The sequence below is a fragment of the Stegostoma tigrinum genome, chromosome 4 (assembly GCF_030684315.1).
Source record: "Stegostoma tigrinum isolate sSteTig4 chromosome 4, sSteTig4.hap1, whole genome shotgun sequence".
NCBI lineage: Eukaryota > Metazoa > Chordata > Chondrichthyes > Orectolobiformes > Stegostomatidae > Stegostoma > Stegostoma tigrinum.
The window spans coordinates 130,850,261-130,872,033 of record NC_081357.1 but is presented as its reverse complement, the minus strand read 5'-3'; the positions used below and the strand labels follow the sequence as shown (position 1 = coordinate 130,872,033).

Below are 21,773 nucleotides of genomic sequence, written 5' to 3'. Positions count from 1 at the left end.
AGCACTTTGGGATACCCTGAGGTTGTGAAAGCTGTGCTGTGCAATGTTTAGTTGAAGATTCTACCTTTTTGCAACATGTTTCTCCGGTTATTAAATTTCTGAACACTGCAACAGTACTTTTTAAATGTTTGTTCAGTTTGTCAAACTGCTTGCAGATTTTACACTTATTGGATATTTACCCCTCAATTATTTTCTTTTTATTTCTGATTATATTTAAAGAATTTTATTAAAATCTGAATTAGTCTAGTTTTAAAACTTATTAAAGATCACTTAGAACTGAAGAAGTGTTTGTTTAATTTAGATATGTGTTAAGATTAAACCTTTACCTCATTAAATTTTCACATTTAATCCCTGAAGTGCATCTTCATATGTGGCCTGAATCAGAATCAAGCATTTTCTGCTTATACTCCTCTACATGTAACTGTAAACTGTCATTTCATTTCTAAATGTAATTTTTAAATGAACGTGTAGGCAGAACGTGAAGTCATGTAGTTTCAGTAGAAATCTTGCTGTAATTTCGCCAGAATGAGGGGCAGTGTGCGGATTAGCTGGAACAATGTCAGCTTTGGGCGAGTGGAAACTATCTGGTGTATTTTTTTAAAAGAGAAAGGGAGGAAGTAATTGCTTCCTCCTTCTTTCTCCCCCAGCATCTTTGAGGGTGCCTTCTCCACGCCTGATGTCTGAGTGGCAGCAAGCTAGCTGCTGTTATTTGTCAGGGAGTTGCTAGTTCAGCCCAGTTAGCTGCATGACGCATTCCCCAGCTCGGAGCTCTTACAGGCTAATGGCTGGTGTTGTCTGTCTCTCTGAACACTGGCCGGTTCACTGAGCTGCTGATTGGTGAAGCAGCCTCAGCCAGATGTGGTATTAACTGTTGGAGGAATGAAGTAGAGGGAGAGAGAGAGAGGAAGACTGTGGGCAGGCAACAACAGCCTGGCGGTCGGTGCAGTGATCTGAGCGTGGAATGAGGAACCGGAGCCCTGCTGCTGTGCAGGTCAGTTACAGTATCCCTCACATCCCTCACTGTAGGGGCAGCTTGGATACACTTCTTTCCAATACACAGGGACGCAGCCCTTACCTTCCCTTCAGGATCCAACATTACACAGAGATGCCTTGGACCCTCCCATTCCCGACTTTGTGCAGTTTCACGGCCGAGCAGCGTGTCCTTGAAGATTTCCGATCCTGGGCCACAGCGTCCCTGGCTGGGTAGCCGGGACAACGGTCCCCTTCCCGGACCTCTCACTGCTGAGGCCAGCCCGAAGCTCCGGGAGGATGTGCGGGCTCCTCACGTTTTCACCCACAGATTGGAAATGCGGTGATGGTTTTTATGGTGGAGGGGGCACTGAGAGGGCCAGGGTACTGTGTGGGTGCAGCATTTGCTGCCCGGTTAACGTTGTAAACTCTGCCTGCATTGAATTGCAGAGGTTAGAGCGCATTCCCGAATTGGGAAACATCAAAGCTGCCTTGTTATTTCCCGTGTAATTGTGCCGGAATTAATAGTGTTTGATTTTTGGTGTTGAACATTCTCTCTCCGGCTATGGTGCCCCTGTGTGTGCGGGTTGGTGTGCTTTGTGATCAGTTGGATTTACAGCAACAACATTAAACAGATTTTATTCCTACTTGCCATCATTGTGTTCTCCCCTCTAAAACTGAAAGTGTTTTTTTTAAATGTTAAACCTCTAGCTCTAGCTGGTCGGTGAGAGACTGGCTGTCAGTGCAGCACCTCAGTACATTGACACGCTTATCCAAACATTGCTCACCTTTTTTTTCCACATTCTAGTCCCGCCTACTCGCATTTATATGATTGCAGAAATGATGCCAAAAGCACAGTTGTATACATTGGAAAGCCAACGATTCCTCTTCCTCAGTCTTCTCTGAAACTATTTTACGTAAATTTGGTTTCTGATAAAGGGAAAAATTGGAGCTTCATTATTTTGGGGCTAATCCAGCAAGAGTATTCCACGTCTTTCTTTTTAAAAAAGGGAAACTGTACTCATGTAGCACCAGGCTCCTGGGTAATGATAGCATGTATGGTGCAATACTTCCAACTGGTTTTAGTGGTTTACTAATTAAAAGTGGCTGAATTAAAAGGCCAATGCACAGACCATTGATTTCAGACTTTATTTTACATTATTATTATATTGCTACTTCATCTATGAAGTATATCAGTACCTTAAAACATAAAAAAAATTCTTGCTGGGCATCAGGTATTTCAGATGCAGCTCCTATCTTTTTGGGTGGCACAGTCGATCTTGTAAACACACACAATGAGTAAAATGCTTTCATGATACATTTGTGTTTTATGTCAACCTCGTCTAAGCCACATTGTCAGAATTTGCCGCTTTCCATCCTTTATTTGGTTTTATTTGATTTACTGTAGTCACGTGGACCTAAGTACAGTGAAAAGTTTTGTTTTGCATGCAGTACAGGCAGATGATAGCATACAAGGACATATGAATGATTGAACAGAGCAAGGCATGCAAAGTTATGGCTGCACAGGAGGTGTACACAAGAAAGATCAACATTAGTTCTGAAATTAGAGCGGCCCATACAGCAGTCAAATAGTGGCAGGGAGGAAGATGTCTTGAACCTGTTGGTGCGTATTTAAGCTTTTGTACCTTCTGCCTGGTGAAAGAGGCTGGAAGAGATTATAACTGGAGTGGGACGGAGTCTCTAATGCTGTTGGCTGCTTTTCCACAGCAGTGAGATGTATGGATGGATTCAGTGGATGGGAGATTGCCTTGTGTGATGGACTGGACTGTGTACACAACTTTCTGAAGTTTCTTACCGTCCTATGCGGCTGGTTGCCATACCAAGTTGTTATACACACAGATAGACTGCCTTCAGTGGTACAGTTGTAAAAGGTAGTGAGGGTTCTTACGGACATGTTGAATTTCCTTTGCCTGCTGAGGAGAAAGCGGAGTCATTGTGCTTTCCTGACCATCACATTTATGTGGATGGACCAGGACAAGTTGTTGGTTATGGCTGGCCCCCAGGAGCCCGACAGTATGGATCCTGTCCACCTCACTCCCTGTAGTCTATACAATACACTCTTCACCTCTTTCTCAATGTTTCACTCAGCACTTGGTATTTTCAATTTGAATCTTTCATAAGAGGAGAGTTAAATGCAAGAATTCAGATCAAAGACTAATTTTTTGTGAAGTGTACTAATGTCTCTAGAAACTCATTTTGCAAAACGTAACTGTAAAGGCGCTGTCATGCAGATTTACAGTATCCAGAAGGCAAGGTGCTAGGCATTCATTAGTTTTTAAGTTGACATGTGACTGGTTAATTTTCTCACAGTGAGGCCAAGTTTGTACATGATGTGTAGTCTTAGTTTGAAACTGAGAGAGTTTTTGTTGGCGAGTGATTATCTGCTTATTTTCATGTGACTGCGAGCAGGTGGCCCTGAGGAACAGAGTGAACAGGCAGAGTTGGCTTAATTAGGACAATATGACCTGAAGCTGTGAGGCACCTGTGAAACACAGAAGGCACACACCTGAGCAACATACATGTCACTTTTTAACCTGAGTTTCTCACCGATATTGACATCATTAGCTTGAAGGAGTAATCATCCACCAGTACTTAGGGGGTTGGAACAGCAACAAAAACAAGCTGTGTACGTTTAAGTAAAAACCGAAAGAACTGCAGATTTTGTAAATTAGGAACAAAAACAGAAGTTGCTGAAAAAGCTCAGCAGGTCTGGCAGCATCTGTGAAGAGGGAATCAGAGTTATTGTTTCGGGTCAGTGACCCTTCCTTAGAACTTCCTGATTTTTAATTCCTGATTTTTCTTCTCAGATGCTGCCAGACTTGCTGAGCTTTTCCAGCAATTTCTGTTTTTGTTCCGATATTTAAATGAAGTTGGTTGACAGGTTGTTATTCATGGGATTCCACAATGTTCCACACAAGGGCCCCTGTTATTTAGAGTATACATGAAGAGACTTGGATGACAGAACTGAGTGAAATATATCTAAAGTTTGTGGACAAAACCAAGCTAAGTGGAAAAGTACATTAAGTGTACATAAAGAAATTGCAAAGGACTATTTATAATGTAGATGAGTGGGCAGACAAGTGGCAGATGAAATATGATGTAAGAATTTGCACTGTTCATTATTTTGATAAAACAATAGAAAAAAAAGAATACTTTTTAAAATGGTGAGAAACCATAAAGTGTGCATGTTGTCCCAAACACACGCTACACGTGTTCTTGGTAGCACGGTGGCTCAGTGGTTAGCACTGCAGCCTCACAGCACCAGGGACCCGGGTAATTCCACCCTCGGGTGACTGTCTGTGCGGAGTTTGCACATTCTGCCCGTGTCTGTGTGGATTTCCTCCGGGTGCTCCGGTTTCCTCCCACAGTCCAAAGGTGTGCAGTCTATGTGGATTGACCATGCTAAATTGCCCATAGTGTTCAGGGGTGTGGGGGTTAGAGGGGAATGGGTCTGGGTGGGATGCTGCAAGGGGCATTTTGGACTTGTTGGGCCGAAGGGCCTGTTTCCACACTGTAGGGAATCTAAACTAACTTAAAATTTATACAGTTTTCTGTGTCGTCTCTTTTTAGTTTGAGTTGAAAATAATCAGCAGCATGACTTTATGCTTTAACGGAGACGTAAGGTCAGTTTATGACATGACAGTTGCTGGAAGTTATTTAAGCAAAATACAATCTAAATTATTTATGAAAATAGAAGTACAAAGATTTAGAAGATAAAAGTCACATGTAAAGATAGAAGCAAGACCAGTTTCTATTCTTGTCATAGAACTTCACAACCTTTAAAAAGTACTTGTTTGAGTATTGAGTTGTCATTACATTCAAGCCTATGGGCTGACTGAGAGAAAATGGGAGTAGCATAGGTAGGGAGATTTTTCTTATGGCAGTGCTGGGCTGAAGGGCATCCTGTACTGTATGATACTGTGACTTCCTTGAGGATTCTCTTTCCAAAGTGAACAGATTTCACTTTTTCTGTAGTTGATTAGTTGGAAGTGGTTTCTACAGGTGGATATCCTGTGAGTGGCTGAGTGATTGTGATTCTTACTAGTTAGCTTGGTTTCACTGAATCCCTACAATATGGGAGCTGGCTATTCGGCCCAGCGGATCCACACTGACCCTTCGAAAAGCATGCCACCAAGACACAACCCTCTGCCCTTTCCCTGTTATCCTGCTTTCCCCACCTAGCCTACACATCTTTGGGCTGTGTGAGGAAACCGGAGCACCCGGAGGAAACCCATGCAGACACGAGGAGAATGTTCAAACTCCACACAGACAGTTGCCTGAGGCTGGAATCGAACCCAGGTACCTGGTGCTATGAGGCAGCAATATTAACCAATGAACCACTGTGCTGCCCAGTACAACAGTCTTCTGCTCTCCTGTAAGCATCCAGATAATTCTCCTTAAAATAGCAGTTTACAGATTTTTCAAAAACTTAAACCGCTAGTCCAGTCTCCGGAATTATGCTTCTGTTTTAGTTATTGGGAGAGTCCAAGTCTGGGGCACAGATCCACTGCTGCCGTTTAGGCAAAATAATTACATTTTCTGTTGTGAGAGAGAGATAATGGGAATTGCAGATGTTGGAGAATCCAAGACAACAATGTGTGTGAGGCTGGATGAACACAGCAGGCCAAGCAGCATCCCAGGAGCACAAAAGCTGACGTTTCGGGCCTAGACCCTTCATCAGAGAGGGGGATGGGGTGAGGGTTCTGGAATAAATGGGGAGAGAGGGGGAGGCGGACCGAAGATGGAGAGAAAAGAAGATAGGTGGAGAGAGTATAGGTGGGGAGGTAGGGAGGGGATAGGTCAGTCCAGGGAAGACGGACAGGTCAAGGAGGTGGGATGAGGTTAGTAGGTAGATGGGGCTGCGGCTTGGGGTGGGAGGAAGGGATGGGTGAGAGGAAGAACAGGTTAAGGAGGCAGAGACAGGCTGGACTGGTTTTGGGATGCAGTGGGTGGAGGGGAAGAGCTGGGCTGGTTGTGTGGTGCAGTGGGGGGAGGGGACGAACTGGGCTGGTTTAGTATCAGAGATAATGGGAACTGCAGATGCTGGAGAATCCAAGACAACAAAATGTGAGGCTGGATGAACACAGCAAGCCAAGCAGCATCTCAGGAGCACAAAAGCTGACGTTTCGGGCCACGTCAGCTTTTGTGCTCCTGAGATGCTGCTTGGCCTGCTGTGTTCATCCAGCCTCACATTTTGTTGTCTTGGGCTGGTTTAGTGTTGTGTTAGCTGCTTCCATTTGTGTTAGCATTCTGCTGGGTTTGGTGAGATAGGAAGAGTTACTAACATCTTCAGAGAAGCTGTTGTCTTTGACACCTCTGTTCACTCTTGAAAACATTCATTAACTTTCCAAAGGGCTCTCGTGTTTCTTGTTGAGAGAGTTCAGTCTGATTCCAGCTCCAGTTGAATTCACAAGGGTAATCATGTGGCTTCTAGAAGCCATTGTGTACAATTCCTTGTGTCCATTTTAAAGGGAGATCTGCTTTCTTCACAAAGTACACACTTGTGACAACATTCAGAGGGATTTGAATGACTGTGCAAGAAGCAAATTTACCATGCATGCACAGCAAGGAGTGAGGAGAGTAAACGTCATTTTGGAACTTATGACAAGGGGAATTGAAGCACAGGAGTCTTGCTGCAATCGTTTCCCTTTGGGAATTTTATTGACCAGTGCATTGAGTACAGACGTTGAGAGAGTCATGTTGCGGTTGTACCAGACATTGTTTAGACCACAATTGGAATAATGTGTGCAGTTCTGGCCTCCCTACTATGGGAAGGATGTTGTGAAACTTGAAAGGATTCAGAAAAGATTTACAAGGATGTTGCCAGGGCCGGAGGGTTTGAGCTACAGGTAGAAGCTGAATAGGCTGATGTTATTTTTTGCTTGACCATCGGAGGCTGAGGGGTGACCTTAAGGAGCTGGGTAAAATCATGTGCGGCATGGATAGGGTAATTTTTCCCAGGGGTGGGGAAGCCCAATATTAAAGGGCATATGTTTAATGTGAGAGGGAAAAGATTTAAAAGGGGTCTAAGGGACAACATTTTCACACAGAGTGCCAAAGGAAGTGGTGAATGCTATTCCAATAACAACATCTGAAGGGCATTTGTTTGGGTGTATGAATTGGAAGAGTTTAGAGGGCCAAGTGCTGGCAAATGGGGCTAGATTAATTCAGGATATCTGGTTGGTATGGATGAGCTGGATTGAAGGGTCTGTTTCTCTGCTGTATATTTTTAAGACATAACAAAGGTTCACTTGATTAATTCCTGGAGTGAGAGGCTGGCTTATCAAAACATATTAGAAAGAAAGGAATTATACTATCTGGAAATTGGATGAATGAGAGGTGGTCTTGTTGAAATGTCTAACTTTTTGCGAGGGCTCAGGTGGGTAAATGGTAAGGCTTTGTCTGCCATGAATGAAGGGTCTTCAGTCAGGGGTGTAAAGTTTTTACATAAGAGAGCAATAGTTTAGGACTCAGATGAGGAGAAATGTCTTCACACGTACCATTATATGTCTTGGGAGATGTCTACTCCAGGGGGTTATGGTTGTTTAGTCATTAAGCATTTCAAGGCTGAGTTTGGTAGTTAGTTTGTGCTCTAAAGCAGTAAAGGAATATGGAGAGAGAGATAATGGGAACTGCAGATGCTGGATAATCTGAGATAACAAAGCGTGGAGCTGGATGAACACAGCAGGCCAAGCAGCATCTGAGGAGCACAAAAGCTGACGTTTCGGGCCTAGACCCTTCATCAAAAAATGTGGAGAGTGGGCAGGGAAATGAAGTTGATTTCAAGGATTAAGCACAATACAGTTGAATAGCAGAGCAGGTTCAAGGGCTAATATGACTTATTCCTGCACTTTCTTAAATTCTCACATTTTGTAAGCTGCAACATTATTGTAATTGGTATGATGTTTATCCCTGGATGAGGACCATTGCTAGATTACATCTGCGTTGTAGTGCAACAGTAATGGGAGTGGGGAGGTTGCATGGAAGTGAAATGTTAGGGATTGCTACCAGAAGCTTTGTGTTCATGTTGCCGGCTGAGTCTGGGGAACTGGATCTAAGATGTCATTGGTGTGCATAGCTTAGCTACTAATTGCCTGAACCAGCTAAAATTTATAATTACGTGGATAGTAGTTTACATAAGTGTGTCGTGATGGAGTTTGTTGCACAAATGTTAGTTGTTACTTATCAACTTAACTAAATTTATTTTAAACAGCATTTTATTTAAAGTGGATTATTTGTTTAAGATGAAACTGCCTCATTAATATTATATAATGGTTTATATTGAAGTACCTTATGTGAATTTATTGCACCAAGGGAGGTAAGGCAGATGACCAAAAGTAAAACTCTCAAAATTACTGAACTGAAACTAGGTTCTTAGTTTAGCGAAAATGCTGATGGCTTCATATTTGTATGTTTCAGCAGTGATGGAGACCAAGTGTGGGACCAGCAGTAGGCACCTTGGGTCTTTAAGCTTATTCAGCCATTCAACCATCTCATGATTGATCTGCAACCTAGTTCCATGTTGTTGCTCTGGATCCTTTTAAAGATTTTGTTAATCAAAGTCTATTAATCTCTGATTTTAAATTGAATTAACTTAGTATCAATGCACTTGAAAGAGCTCCATATAGCTACCACTCATTGTGTGTTTTTCAATTGCCCTTGTGAGGGGTTTGGCTCTTACTTCCTGTCAATGCTCCCAAGCCCTAAACTGCAGTGCAGAAATAGTGTTTAGTTACTTGATCAAATTTTATCAGAAAAACTTTGATCAAAGCGACCTCTCATGTTTTACATTTTAGTATATACTATCACCGTAATGTAATCCACTGAATCCAGGGATCATTTGTGTAAACCAATGTGACAGTCCCTGCAAAGACTGATTATATTCCTCCCCGGGAGTAGTGACCACAACTGCTCTCTCTCCTCTAACTATTTTTTTCTTTATTTTCTGTACTCATTCGAGGGACTTTGATCTGGGTTTCTGAACGTCTTTAGATGTCCATTCTTTCAAGTTCCTCCCCATTTCTGAAATACTTAGTTTAGGGATAAGTTTAATGGTAAGGGTGTGAAGCTGTTTCGAACTAAGATGAGAAATTTTCTTAAGCTAGATAATGGTGAGCCTCTGGAATTCACTACCACAAAAAGTGGTTGGGACCAGAATATTGTGTTTTCAAGAAGGAGATGGATACATCTTCTATGGCTAATCGGACCAAGGGATATGGGCGGACTGGGATTAAAAAATTGAGCTTGGTAGAACATAGAACTGTACAGGATAGGAATGGGTTCTTCACTACGATGTTGTGCAGATCATGACACCAAACTAAATTAATCCCTTCTGCCTGCCGTTGGTCCATATCCCTCCATTGCTGAAATGCCCCTGTCGTATCTGCCTCCACCACCATGCCAGGCAGACTCCTACCACAGTCAGTGTAAAAAAACACCTTCTCTTCACATCTCCTTTGAACTTTCCCTCTAGCACCTTAAATGCATGCCCCCTAGTATTAGACATTTCAACTCTTGGGAAAAAGATTCTGACCGTCAACACTATCTATGCATCTCATAATTTTACAGAGTTGCCTCCCTGAGCGTCCACCACCCAGAGGAAACAACCCGAGTTTTTCTAGCTCTCCTTATAGCTCAGATCCTCCAGTCCAGGCAACATCCTGGTAAACCTCTTGTGCACCCTCTCCAAAACCTCCACATCGTTCCTGTAATGTGGTGACCAGAATTGAATGCAGTACTCTTAAGTGTAGCCTAACTAAAGCTGTATAAAGCTTCAGCATGACAGCCTGACTCTTGTACTCATTTCCTCAGCCCATAAAGGCAAACTTGCCATACGTCTTCTTTACCACTCTGTCTACTAGCATGGCCACTTCCAGGAAACTACATAACTGCTCTGCCATTAACTGTATGGTTTTCCTTCAAGTTTGATTTCCAAAAATGCAGCTCACACTTACCCGGATTAAACACCATCTACCCATATCTGCAACTGATCTGTATCCCACTGTTTCCTTGGACAACCTTCTACACTATCCTTGTAAGATGACTTTCGCTATCATCTTTTGAATAGAGGAGAAAGGATCAAATGTCCTACTTTTACCCCTATCTTCTAAGATGTCATGTAGTCAATTTTAGATTCTCAGTGAATAACATAAGATTTGTGTGCATTAAAACCGTTTTCCATGGTTTTCGCTGTTCACTTAGTAAAATTACAAAGAGATAATTGATAGACTATTATCCATTTGTATTGCCTCCTTTTGTTTGTCAACAAACTTGGAAATGTGTGTTTGGAGTCCACAAAATTGTTAAAGCTCCTTCACAGAACCTTTAGTGGAAGTGGGGATGGTGGTGGGTTGGAGGGAGGACTGTATTTACCATTATTCCTATCTTGTGTGCTGCTGCTTTGTTGATTTTTCTAAGCAGTCCAATAATTTACCTTCACTTAACAGTCTCCATGACAAACACTTTCAGATGTTTTCTGGGACTGTATGTGAGTAATGTTCTTTAGACAGGAAGCTTTTGCCAAGTGAGATAGTGCAAATTACATTCTTGAAGTAAAGGTATTCTCATGCCACCACACAAATTTAGAAGGTAGAGACATGGTTGAATGTGGTTTTAAGAAATATATAATCCAGGCCAAACATTTGAGCAAAGGCAAAGGCTGATAGGAAAGGAGGTCTTTCAGTAAGCCACGGCCATGAAAATGGCAGAAAGAGAGAATTGCAAATTGCAAGAGAGTTCTTTTCCTGAGCCAGAAGGGAAGTTCCTACTGGCTTTCAGGAAGATCTGGGCCTCAGCAACCACATTCACACTTTGCGTTAGCAAGATAGTTGTTGTCAGTAACACGGCAGGTACTAACCATTCATATCTCACACATTTTCAATCAAAATTCTATGCCTGTGTAAAATCAATCAGGTCCAGGAAAAGAAGAAACAAGAATATTCAAAGTCTGAGTTGCAACCATGGACCAGATCTAGGTTGGGGTAGATCTGTAGCGAGTTTGAGAGTGTGGAAGTTGTTAAATGCCAATGTGATGGTTGTGGAAGCCATGGGTGAGGTTATTGAGTGTGAATTTCAAGAGTTGTACTCAGCCAAAGAAGCACAACAACAAAATGTGGGAGTAATGGGGCTAGAGATCCCACAGAGGAGTTGAAAGCCAGGGACTCAAATTATTTTCTTCGGAATACAGCCTGTGCCTGATCTGTTATCTCCCTGTGCCCAAGAAGTCTCAAATTAATTTTCCCTGAAGCAAATTGGTGTGAAACTGTTATTCAAGTATCAGCATGTCAGTAATAAAAACAGAGAGCCCTATTGAAACTCAGTAGGCCTAGCAGTATCTGTGGTGAGAGAAACAGTTATATTGGACTTAAAGCATTAACCCTGTTTCTTTCTCTCTGGATGCTGCCAGAGCCACTGAATTTCTCCAGCACATTATTTTTGTTTTAGATCTCCAGCATCCTCAAACTTTGGCTTTATTCTCACAGTGTTTCAGTGGCAGATTACCTTAGAATGCATCATATTTGACCTGAACACTATCAGGCATCATTGGGAGTGATGGGGGAGGGAGTAAAGCCATCTTAGTGAGAATGCATTGGCTTAATGCTGGGCAGTTTACACTAAGGATCGAAAAGAGTACATTCACTGATATTGGAAGAGTGGCTTTTGCTGTGCTGTCACTGGGTTAGCAATCCAGAAACCGGGGTAAGGTACCGAGGTCTTGGGCTCAAATGCCACTGATGCTGGTGGACTTCAAATTCAATGAATAAATCTGGTATGAAAATCTATTCTAACATTGACTGTAAAACTACTGCCAACTGTAGTTAAAATCTGTCTAGTTCACTAATGTTGTTTAGAGATGGAAATCTACGATCTTTACCTGGTTTGGCCTAAATGTGGCTCCAGATTTAGCAATGTTGTTGAGTCTCAAATGGCCTCTGAAGTTGCATCCCATGCCCCTCATTGTATCTTACCACTATAAAGCCTAATAAAGGAATGAAAATGGATTGAGGACCTGGCGTAGACCTGGGCAGCAAAAATGACAACACCAAAATTTGTTGAGTGTGCAAAGCGCTCCACAGTCTGAAGGTTTGTGCCAAAATTGGGAGAGTTGCCCAAGACCAGACAAGCAACAGCCTGACATTGTGTGTAAGCTATTAATTTGGCATGTATGATGATATGTGCAGTCCCACCAACAGACCCACCAGATATGGTGGTCTGATGTTACCCAGACCTGTCTTCAACAGTGACTTGGAAGTCCATGATTTCTTATGTTACCAGGTCAAAGATAGCCAAAGAAACCTCTATCAGATCACCATGTACTGACCTCCCACCCCCAGACATATGCAGAGGCATCAGGCAAATGCATACTGTGTGTATTCGTGTATGTTTGTGTGTGAATTAGCGTATGTGTGTTTCTCTCACTTTCCTGGTGAATTAGTATTCTTCCGTGTTGATGGTCCTTTGGAAGAAGCCCTGAGAGTGTTAGAGGCAAAAAGTATATTTTGGTTGGGGTATTCAATGGCCATCACCAAGAGTGGCTCAGTCACACCACTGCTGACCAAGTCTGAAGGGAGATAGCCGATAAACTGAGCTGCAGTGAGGCAACCAACTGAGGGAAAGCCCTATTTGATGTTATCCTCGGCAGTTTATATGGCACACATGAATCTGTCAGTGATGGTATCAGTAGGAGTTTTAATTTACTCGTGAGATGTAGGTGTCACAGGCTGGGCCCAGCATTTATTGCCTGTCCCTAGTTGCCCTTGAGAAGGTGGTGGTGAGCTGCCTTCTTGAACCACCGCAGCCCATGTGCTGTAGGTCGACTAACAATGTTGTTTTTGTCATTTCCAGTGCCCAGGTTGTAGGCAGGCAATCCATCCAGTTTCATTGATAATGGGAACTGCAGATGCTGGAGAATCCAAGATAACAAAGTGTGGAGCTGGATGAACACAGCAGGCCAAGCAGCATCTCACGAGCACAAAAGCGGACGTTTCGGGCCTAGACCCTTCATCAGAGAGGGGAATGGGGAGAGGGAACTGGAATAAATAGGGAGAGAGGGGGAGGCGGACCTGTTCCTGCAACCTTTGGGTCACACCACCCGAAGGTTGCAGGAACAGCAACTCATATTCCGCTTGGGAACCCTGCAGCCCAATGGTATCAACGTGGACTTCACAAGCTTCAATATCTCACCTCCCCCACTGCATCCCAAAACCAGCCCAGTTCTTCCCCTCCCCCCACTGCATCACAAAACCAGCCCAGCCTGTCTCTGCTTCCTTAACCTGTTCTTCCTCTCACCCATCCCTTCCTCCCACCTTAAGCTGCACCTCCATTTCCTACCTACCACCTCATCCCACCTCCTTGACCCGTCCATCTTCCCTGGACTGACCTATCCCCTCCCTATCTCCCCACCTGTACTTTCCTCTCTACGTATCTTGTTTTCTCTCCATCTTCGGTCCGCCTCCCCCTCTCTCCCTATTTATTCTAGTTCCCTCTCCCTATCCCCCTCTCTGATGAAGGGTCTAGGCCCGAAACATCAGCTTTTATGCTCCTGATATGCTGCTTGGCCTGCTGCGTTCATCCAGCTCCACACTTTTTCATCCAGTTCCATGTTTGTTTTAGGTTATGTAGTGTTTGGCACAGTTCAGTGCCTTGCGAGGCCATTTTGGAGGGCAGTTAGGGTACAATGCCATTGACATTGACTGGAATCACGTGTAGGTGAGACCAGGGAAGAATGGCAGCTTCTTCCCGAAACGGAATTACAACAATCAGCAATGGTTTCATGGTCAGTCATTGGATTGTTTGAATTGTTGAATTGTTGACCCTTCTTACTTCTTCAGTAAGAAGGGACCGACCTGAAACGTCAGCATTCCTGTTTGCCTGATGCTGCTTGGCCTGCTGTGTTCATCCAGCTCTACATTTTGTTATCTCAGATTCTCCAGGATCGGCAGCTATCACTATCTCTGAATGGGCTTAGATATGTGTTATCTTACGAAATAGAAGATCATATGATGAAGCCCAGAATACATGCTTCATGTATGTTATTGATGGCAGAGCAGAATTACTCAAATTGCCTGAGAGAGTCATGATTGATGTATGATGTTAGTATGTTCCACAATTATTTGTATCAGAGGAAGTTCAATTTTTAATTAACCACTGAGTCCTTATAGTTAAATTTGGTCCAGATCAGGGGGTGTCACCCCTTGGGGCGATGAAATAGATTTCAGAGATATGCTTGGATTTTGATGGTCCATCAGTGCAATGTGCTGAGCCTGCATATTATGCAAATACAGATGCTCCTTCAAGATTTCGTGAAGACTCATTTCATCCTTCTCCAGCTTGAAAATTACTTTGCATACATGAATTATTACTCAAGGAAGTTGGTGATGAAATATCCAAGGTAGTGGTTCTCAATAAAGTAAACCTCATGAATGGCTGGCCTGAAGAGCGTGACAAAGAGAAGTTGCAGAAGTATTTTGTGTGTAGAAATGAACTGAGTGTAAATTGAGGCAATTTCAAAAGGCATTATTCCACTCAGGTTTAGACAGAGAATGTTGGATGAACTTCAGGAATAGCACTCAAGGATTGCCTACTGAAATGCTGTAGTAAGAAGCTATTTTTGGGATCCAAAGATTGACAGATAGAATATAGAACAGTACAGCACAGTTCAGGCCCTTTGGCCCATGATGTTGTGCCGACCTATTATCCCACTCCAAGATCAAACTGCCCGGCATACTCTACACTTTACTATCCTCCATGTTGAAGGGTTGTGAACTTTGTCTCAGAATGAGATGGTCTAACCAAAGTTCGTTTCATTCCATGATTTAAAAAAACAGAAAACTGCTGAGTGAGTGCACATCCACTTGTTATTGAATGGGAGGGGAAGGAGTGCCTTGTTTTGATTGGATAATAGCAAGTGGATAAATGTCCCAATACCACAAACACCAAAACTATTGTAGTTTTGAGAAATCAATTTGCAATTTTTGAATTGGGAAAAGTATTGGTACCAAATAATGGTCTGTACGTGACATCAGAAGAGTTTGAAATATTTGTCTAAGAATGGTGTCAAATACCTTCAAACATTAGCAATAACAAGGTGTATAGCTGGATGAACACAGCAGGCCATGCAACATTAGAGGAGCAGGAAAGCTGACGATTTTTTTTCTGAAGAAGTGCGCAGGCCTGAAACATCAGCTTTCCTGCTCCTCTGATGCTGCTTGGCCTGCTATATTCATTAAGCTCTACACCTTGTTATCTCAGATTCTCCAGCATCTGTAGTTCCTACTATCTCTGAAACAACCTTCTAACATCATCAGGTGGGGACTTCAGATCATAGTAAGTGGAGGTTAAAGATATCAGCGAATACTCCTACCAGCTTGTACGTGCAGGATCTGAGTAGACTTCATCTGGGCTCGTTGCTTTCCATGGGTTCACTCTCAGAAAGGCCAAAGGCCAATCAGATGTGTGCAGTGGTGACTGAGGGAACAGATACATCCAAGGCTGGTGGGACATGTTGTCACCGTTTCACTGACCTTCTGAGCAAACCGAGCGTAAAATACGTTGAGCGCATCAAGAAGGAATGTATTTTTGACTGTTATCCTGTTCTGCTTTGCTTTGTAGCCCATTATGTCATGTAGCCTTTGCCGCAAATGGCAAGTGTTCATGTAGTTAGTTTGGGTCTTCAGTTTAGTCCGGCATTGACTCTTGGTGTCTCTGATGGGCTTTCAGAGGTTGTATCTGCCTTTCCTGTAAAGGTCGGGATCATTAGTAGGGAGTGGATCTCCTGGCTCATCCATGGTTTCAGTTGGGGAATACTTGGATCAGCTTCTTTGGAACTTCTTCAGAAATGGGGAGGGGGAAGTGAGCTCTGAAATAAATAGAGAGAGGAGGGGTTGGGCTGGAGAAAGGTAGGTGGGATGGTAATAGGTGAGTGCAGGTAGGGAGTGGTGGGGATTGGTCAGTGAGGTGGGAGGAGCAATAGGTAGTCCCATCTGCCTGTACATGGCCCTTATCCCTCCAATCTTTCCTGTTCATGTCCCTATCCAAATGCCTTTTAAATGCTGTAACTGTACCTGCATCCACCACTTCCTCTGGCAGCTCATTCTACTCTGTGTAAAAAAAGGTTACCCCTCATGTCCTTTTTTAAATCTTTCTCTTCTCACCTTAGAAGTATACTTTGAACTCTCCCACCCCAAGGAAAAAAAACCTTGCTCTTAACCTTGTCGGTGTCGCTCATGATTTTATAAACCTCTACAAGGCCACCCTTCAAACTTCCGTACTCCAGTGGAAAAAAGTCCCAGCCTATCTTTATAACTCAAATCTTCAGTCCCTGCAATACCCTGGTAATTTTTTTCTGAACCCTCTCCAATTTAATAAGAACAAAAACAGAAGTTGCTGGAAAAGCTTAGGAGCATCTGTGTTGAGAAATCAGAGTTAACATTTCGGGTCCATTAACTCTTCCTCAGAATGTCATTGATCTCAGCAGTTACAGTTCTTTTGCTTTTTCTAAATTAATAATGTCCTTCCTACAGCAGGGTGACCAGAACTATATACTGTATTCCAGGAGAGGCCTCACGAGTGTACAATTTCACCATAACATCCCAACTCCTAAAATCAGTGGCCTGAGGAATGAAGGCAAGTGTCCTATGTGCCTTCTTAGCTATACTGATAACTACACTACTTAACAACTTATTCAAATGTAATGCAAGCTTCAAAGAATTATGTTCCTCAATCCCATGATAAGGTTCCCCATGGCAGGCTTATGGAGAAAGTGAAGTCGCATGGGGTCCAGGGTGTGCTAGCTAGATGGATAAAAAACTGGCTAGACAACAGTAGACAGAGAGTAATAGTGGAAGGGGGTTTCTCAAATTGGAGAACTGTGACCAGTGGTGTTCCACAGGGATCTGTGCTGGGGCCACTGTTGTTTGTGATATACATAAATGATTTGGTGGAAGGTATAGGTGGTCAGATCAGCAAGTTTGCAGATGACACAAAGATTGGTGGAGTAGCAGGTAATGAAGTGGACTGTCAGAGATTACAGCAGAATATAAATAGATTGGCGAGTTGGGCAGATAAATGGCAGATGGCATTCAATCTGGGCAAATGCGAGGTGATGCATTTTGGAAGATCCAATTCACGAGCAAACTATACAGTAAATGGAAAAGTCTTGGGGAAAATTGATCTTGTTTGTTTTACCAAAATGCAATACCTTACATTAATCCAAATTAAGCTCCATCTGCCATTCGTCAGACCATTGACCCAGTTGATCAAGATCTGGGTGTTCAGGTCCATTGTTCCCTGAAGCTGGCAACGCAGGTCAACAGAGTGGTCAAGAGGGCGGCACGCTTTCCTTCATTGGACGGAGTATTGAGTACAAGAGTTGGCAGGTCATGTTACAGCTGTATAGGACTTTGGTTTGGCCACATTTAGAGTACTGTGTACAGTTCTGGTGGCCACATTACCAAAAGGATGTGGACGCTTTGGAGATTGTGCAGAGGAGGTTCACCAGGATGTTGCCTGGTATGGAGGGTGCTAGCTATGAAGAGAGGCTGAGTAGATTAGGATTATTTTCATTAGAAAGATGGAGATTGAGGGGGACCTGATTGAGGTCTACAAAATCATGAGGGGTATAGACAGGGTGGATAGCAAGAAGCTTTTTCCCAGAGCGGGGGACTCAAATACTAGGGGTCATGAGTTCAAAGTGAGAGGAGGAAAGTTTATGGGAGATATGTGTGGAAAGTTCTTTACGCAGAGGGTGGTGTGTGCCTGGAAAGCATTGCCAGTAGAGGTGGTAGACGCAGACACGATAGTGTCTTTTAAGATATATCTGGACAGGTACATGGCTGGGCAGGGAGCAAAGGGACACAGACCCTTAGAAAATAAATGACAGGTTTGGACAGAGGATCTCGATTGGCCCAGGCTTGGAGGGATGAAGGGCCTATTCCTGTGCTGTAATTTTCTTTGTTCTTTGTTCTTTCTTTAACCCCTAGGTCTCTGTGTTCTGTAACACTATTCAGGCCCTACAGAAATTGTATGAATTCTACCCTTGTTTGTTTTACCAAAATGCAATACCTCACATTAATCCAAATTAAGCTCCATCTGCCAGTCCTCAGACCATTGACCCAGTTGAGTAAGATCTCTTTGTAATCTTAGGAAATCTTCCAGTTATTTTTCTTCTCCAATTTGTGATTGCATTTTTCGTAATTTGGTGCATAGATACTCAATACAAGCAACTATTTCATAAGTGACCCTGAATGAAATGTGGAAGACATTGTAGCTGAATATAGTTTGGTTGCGCACATTCCAGTAGGAATTCCAATGCAATGAGTCAGAGTATTTGCTCCTGATAATTACCCCCTGCCCTCCTCTAGGATTATGGAATCTGAGCAACAATCTTTAGCCAGATATCTTGTGGCATATTTTGTTTACAATGTAGCCCACTGTTGTAACTTAGCACTGGATAAATAAAATGGGTTTTGAACTGAAAGAAGTGTGGGCAATATGAAGGAATGCATTTGCATTTACATTTCATTTGGTATTCAGTATGATCAACCTTTAGCATCACGTTAGTGAGCGTGCTAACATTTGTTATGAGTAGATTAATGATAATCACCTCATCTTGGAGTTGTTACCTACAGGCGATGAGTAAGCTTTGTGTGGGGAGAGAAGGAAAAATAATCTGTGGAAGCCTGTTCATTTTTTATTTTTCTCAAGGCACTTCAATTCTCGTAAAGATGATTCAAATTTTTGTCTGCAGCTTTACTCTTTTCTTTTGGTACCTCTGCTGCCTATAATCAAAGTGCTGATAATAGCTAAGTGTCATTCCAACTCGTCACTGCAATTCACCTGTAATTTGGTTCAAGTTGCAATTAAATAAAAATCTGAATGCTTACTGTTGCTTTTAACAAAAAAAAACCAAGAACCACCTTTTTTTTCCACTGAGACCGCCGGAATCGTCCTTTATTCCAGAAAGATGTACTCGCATTGCGGAATTACAGTCTGTTTGGCATTGCCCCTAGAGATGAGATTCAGGGCTCCTTGCTGTTATGCTCAATGACATGTTGTGTCCAAATATCAATTTTGTTAACTGTTGCTGGGAAAGTTAATGTGGAGAACCCAAAACTTCTTACCTGCTGAGTATTGTGACATCTTTCAGTTTTTTGCTAATTATTTATTGGTACTGGTTGTGTTTTAATCCCAAAATTGTTAATCTGCAGATGATTCCAAGATCCTACCTTCTTCCAGGAAAATCTGCTCGCCTAAGGACCATTCAGCAATGTACCAACAGCTGAATATAATTGGAAGCATTAGAGGAGCAGGAAAGTTGATGGGTCTGGACCCTTGTTTCCTGCTCCTCTGATGCTGCCTGGCCTGCTGTGCTCCTCCAGCTCCAACACTACGATATCTCTGACTCCAGCCTCTGCAGTTCTTACTGTCTTTGAATATAATTGGAATATTTCTTTGATACCAGAGGCCTGAAATATCCTGGGAACCCTAGTTGCGCCATTCACCTTTAAACTTGGGTAAAATCGTCCTGAAATTTATGCTGCAGAAAAAAATTGCTTTGCATTTTTGTCTGTCAAAAGTGATGAGGCTTTGTTGGTTTCCAATCTCCAGTAATGACTGTGTGCATGTGACAAAGTGATGACAGGTCTGCTATGTTATGGTAAATTGGTAAGGCAAATTTGCTGTTATTGGTTCCTGGGACTTGTTAGTATTTTGTGGATAGAAATCTGTACAGCCCTGTTGAGAATTAGCTCTGCTGTTTCATGAAGACTTGAGTAGGTAAAAATATCTATTGCGTAGGGTAATTTATACATCTTCTACTATTTTAACTTTCTGATCATATACCTTCCGTTTATGTTGTGAAAATTGAAAATGGTTGTTCTTGAAAACATGCAGGAGGTTTGAGCTGGGGTTTGAAAGAAGGAATAAATTTCTATGTAGCACCATTTCCTACCTTTGGGCCTTCTAAAAATGCTGCATTGTCAGTGATCTACTTTAGTGATTAATTAGTCCACAGCAAGTTCTCCCAAATGGTAGCAAGAAGTCAGCTAGTTAGTTTCAGTGATACGATTGAGGGTGAGCAAGGTCTTGAACAGGAAGGACTTGAGAGAATGGCAGTGAAATTACAACATAAAGCAAGCAGTTCAGCCAATCTTATCAACATTCATGCTTTTTCTACATGCAAGTAGTAGTCATAATCATATGTGACTATACTGCCCCCACTTATCTTCATTCCTCTATTCTTCAACCAGCTACTGTTGTTGACAGCAATGCTGCTTTCATGCTAAATTGCGCAGTCCCTAAGCAAGCAATGCCAGAAAATTGCTTTCAGTGCTAGATCTTATTCTTAGTTTAGATCCATTAAAAATTTAAAAAAGAAGCTCGTTTGTATCCTATACTGTTCATTCACAATTTTGTAGACCTTCCAATACCCTGCCCCAAATTCTCTCATTTTGTCTTCAAACTTGCTTTGAAAGGGTTAGAAATTGCAATTTACTGTGGACATTTCTGTTCTAACCTACTTGCTCGTGTTTCCCTGAACATTTTAGTCATTGTTGCATCTGAGTAGATTTCCTCAAACAGCAATGAAAATACTTGAATCTAAAAGTGAAAAGCTCTAAATGCTGGAGATCTGAGCTGAAAAACAAAGTGCTGGAGAAGTTCACTGGGTCTGGTTGTGTCTGTAGAGAGAGTTCGTGGCTTGACCTCTTCAGTCTGGCCCTCAGACCTGCTGAGTTTCTCCAGCATTTTCTGTTTTAATTAAACTACTCAGCTCTAAATTTACAGCCTAGCACAATTTTTCTTCTTTTGCAAGTACTGTTTTCATTCTGTTCTTGCCTCACTGGCTGGCTCAATAATGTGTCTGCAGCTTAAACTTGCATATTCCCATTATTCTCTCTCGCCACTGGTGGATAATTAATATATTATTTGTTTACAAAGATGATTTCCATTATAAATGAAGTTTAATAAATTGGTTATGTAGATATAGATTGAGGAGTAAATGATGTCTGTGCACCCTGTTTCAACTCACGGCTGACCTCTGAAGCCTGCTTGGTTTGAACACTACACTTGAACTTGGTGTTTTTTTGATGTTGATTAGTTTGGTCATATTGCAACATTTTTAATGGAAATATTTCAGCAAGGTACAATAACAATGGAGAAAAATAACTTGCAATAAGAAGTTATTCCTTCGTCATGCCTCAGGTACTTTGGACATCTTGTCTAATTTGGAAAATCACTTGATGAAATTTCGAACTAGAACAGTCTTGGTTTGCACATTTTCATAAAATGTATCGTAGTAAATAAATACAAGTATGCACATCTAACCTGATGAGCACAATTTTAGTTTATGTGTATCTAAAAGGACTCCAGTAAACACTGTATGCAAATGTATTTTAATAAATCAATGGAACAACTTAATGGTATTGCAATATTTTAATAGATGGCATGCACTGTCTACAAGATTCACTGCAGAAACTCACCAAGGCTCTCCAGGTATCACCTCCCAATTTCACAACCACTACCATCTTGAAAGACAAAGGCAGCAGGTACTTGGGAACACCCCCACCCCCCAATCAGTTCATTTTTATAAAGCCACAGTTCATCTCGACTTGGAAATATATTGCTGTTCCTTCACTGTCATTGAGTCAAAATCCTGGAACCTTATCTCCCTCGCACCAAAACCAAATGAACTCCAGTGGTACTAGAGGACAGCTCACCGTCCTCCTCTTGATGGCAGTTAGGGATATGCTGTAAATGCTGACCCTATCGCAGTGCTGTCCACATCC

The 21,773-nt window shown here is 42.3% G+C and overlaps 1 protein-coding gene across 12 annotated transcripts in view; it reads left to right on the top strand.

Annotated features, from left to right (window-relative positions):
• The first annotated feature begins 769 nt into the window (after nucleotides 1-769).
• dtnba (dystrobrevin, beta a) overlaps nucleotides 770-21,773 on the top strand; it is a 537,031-nt gene continuing 516,027 nt past the window's right edge. For all 12 annotated transcript variants that reach the window (XM_048530760.2, XM_048530769.2, XM_048530766.2 and 9 more), the window contains exon 1: nucleotides 770-991. The gene's annotated coding sequence lies outside the window, so the exon portion shown is untranslated. The remainder of the gene's footprint in view (nucleotides 992-21,773) is intronic.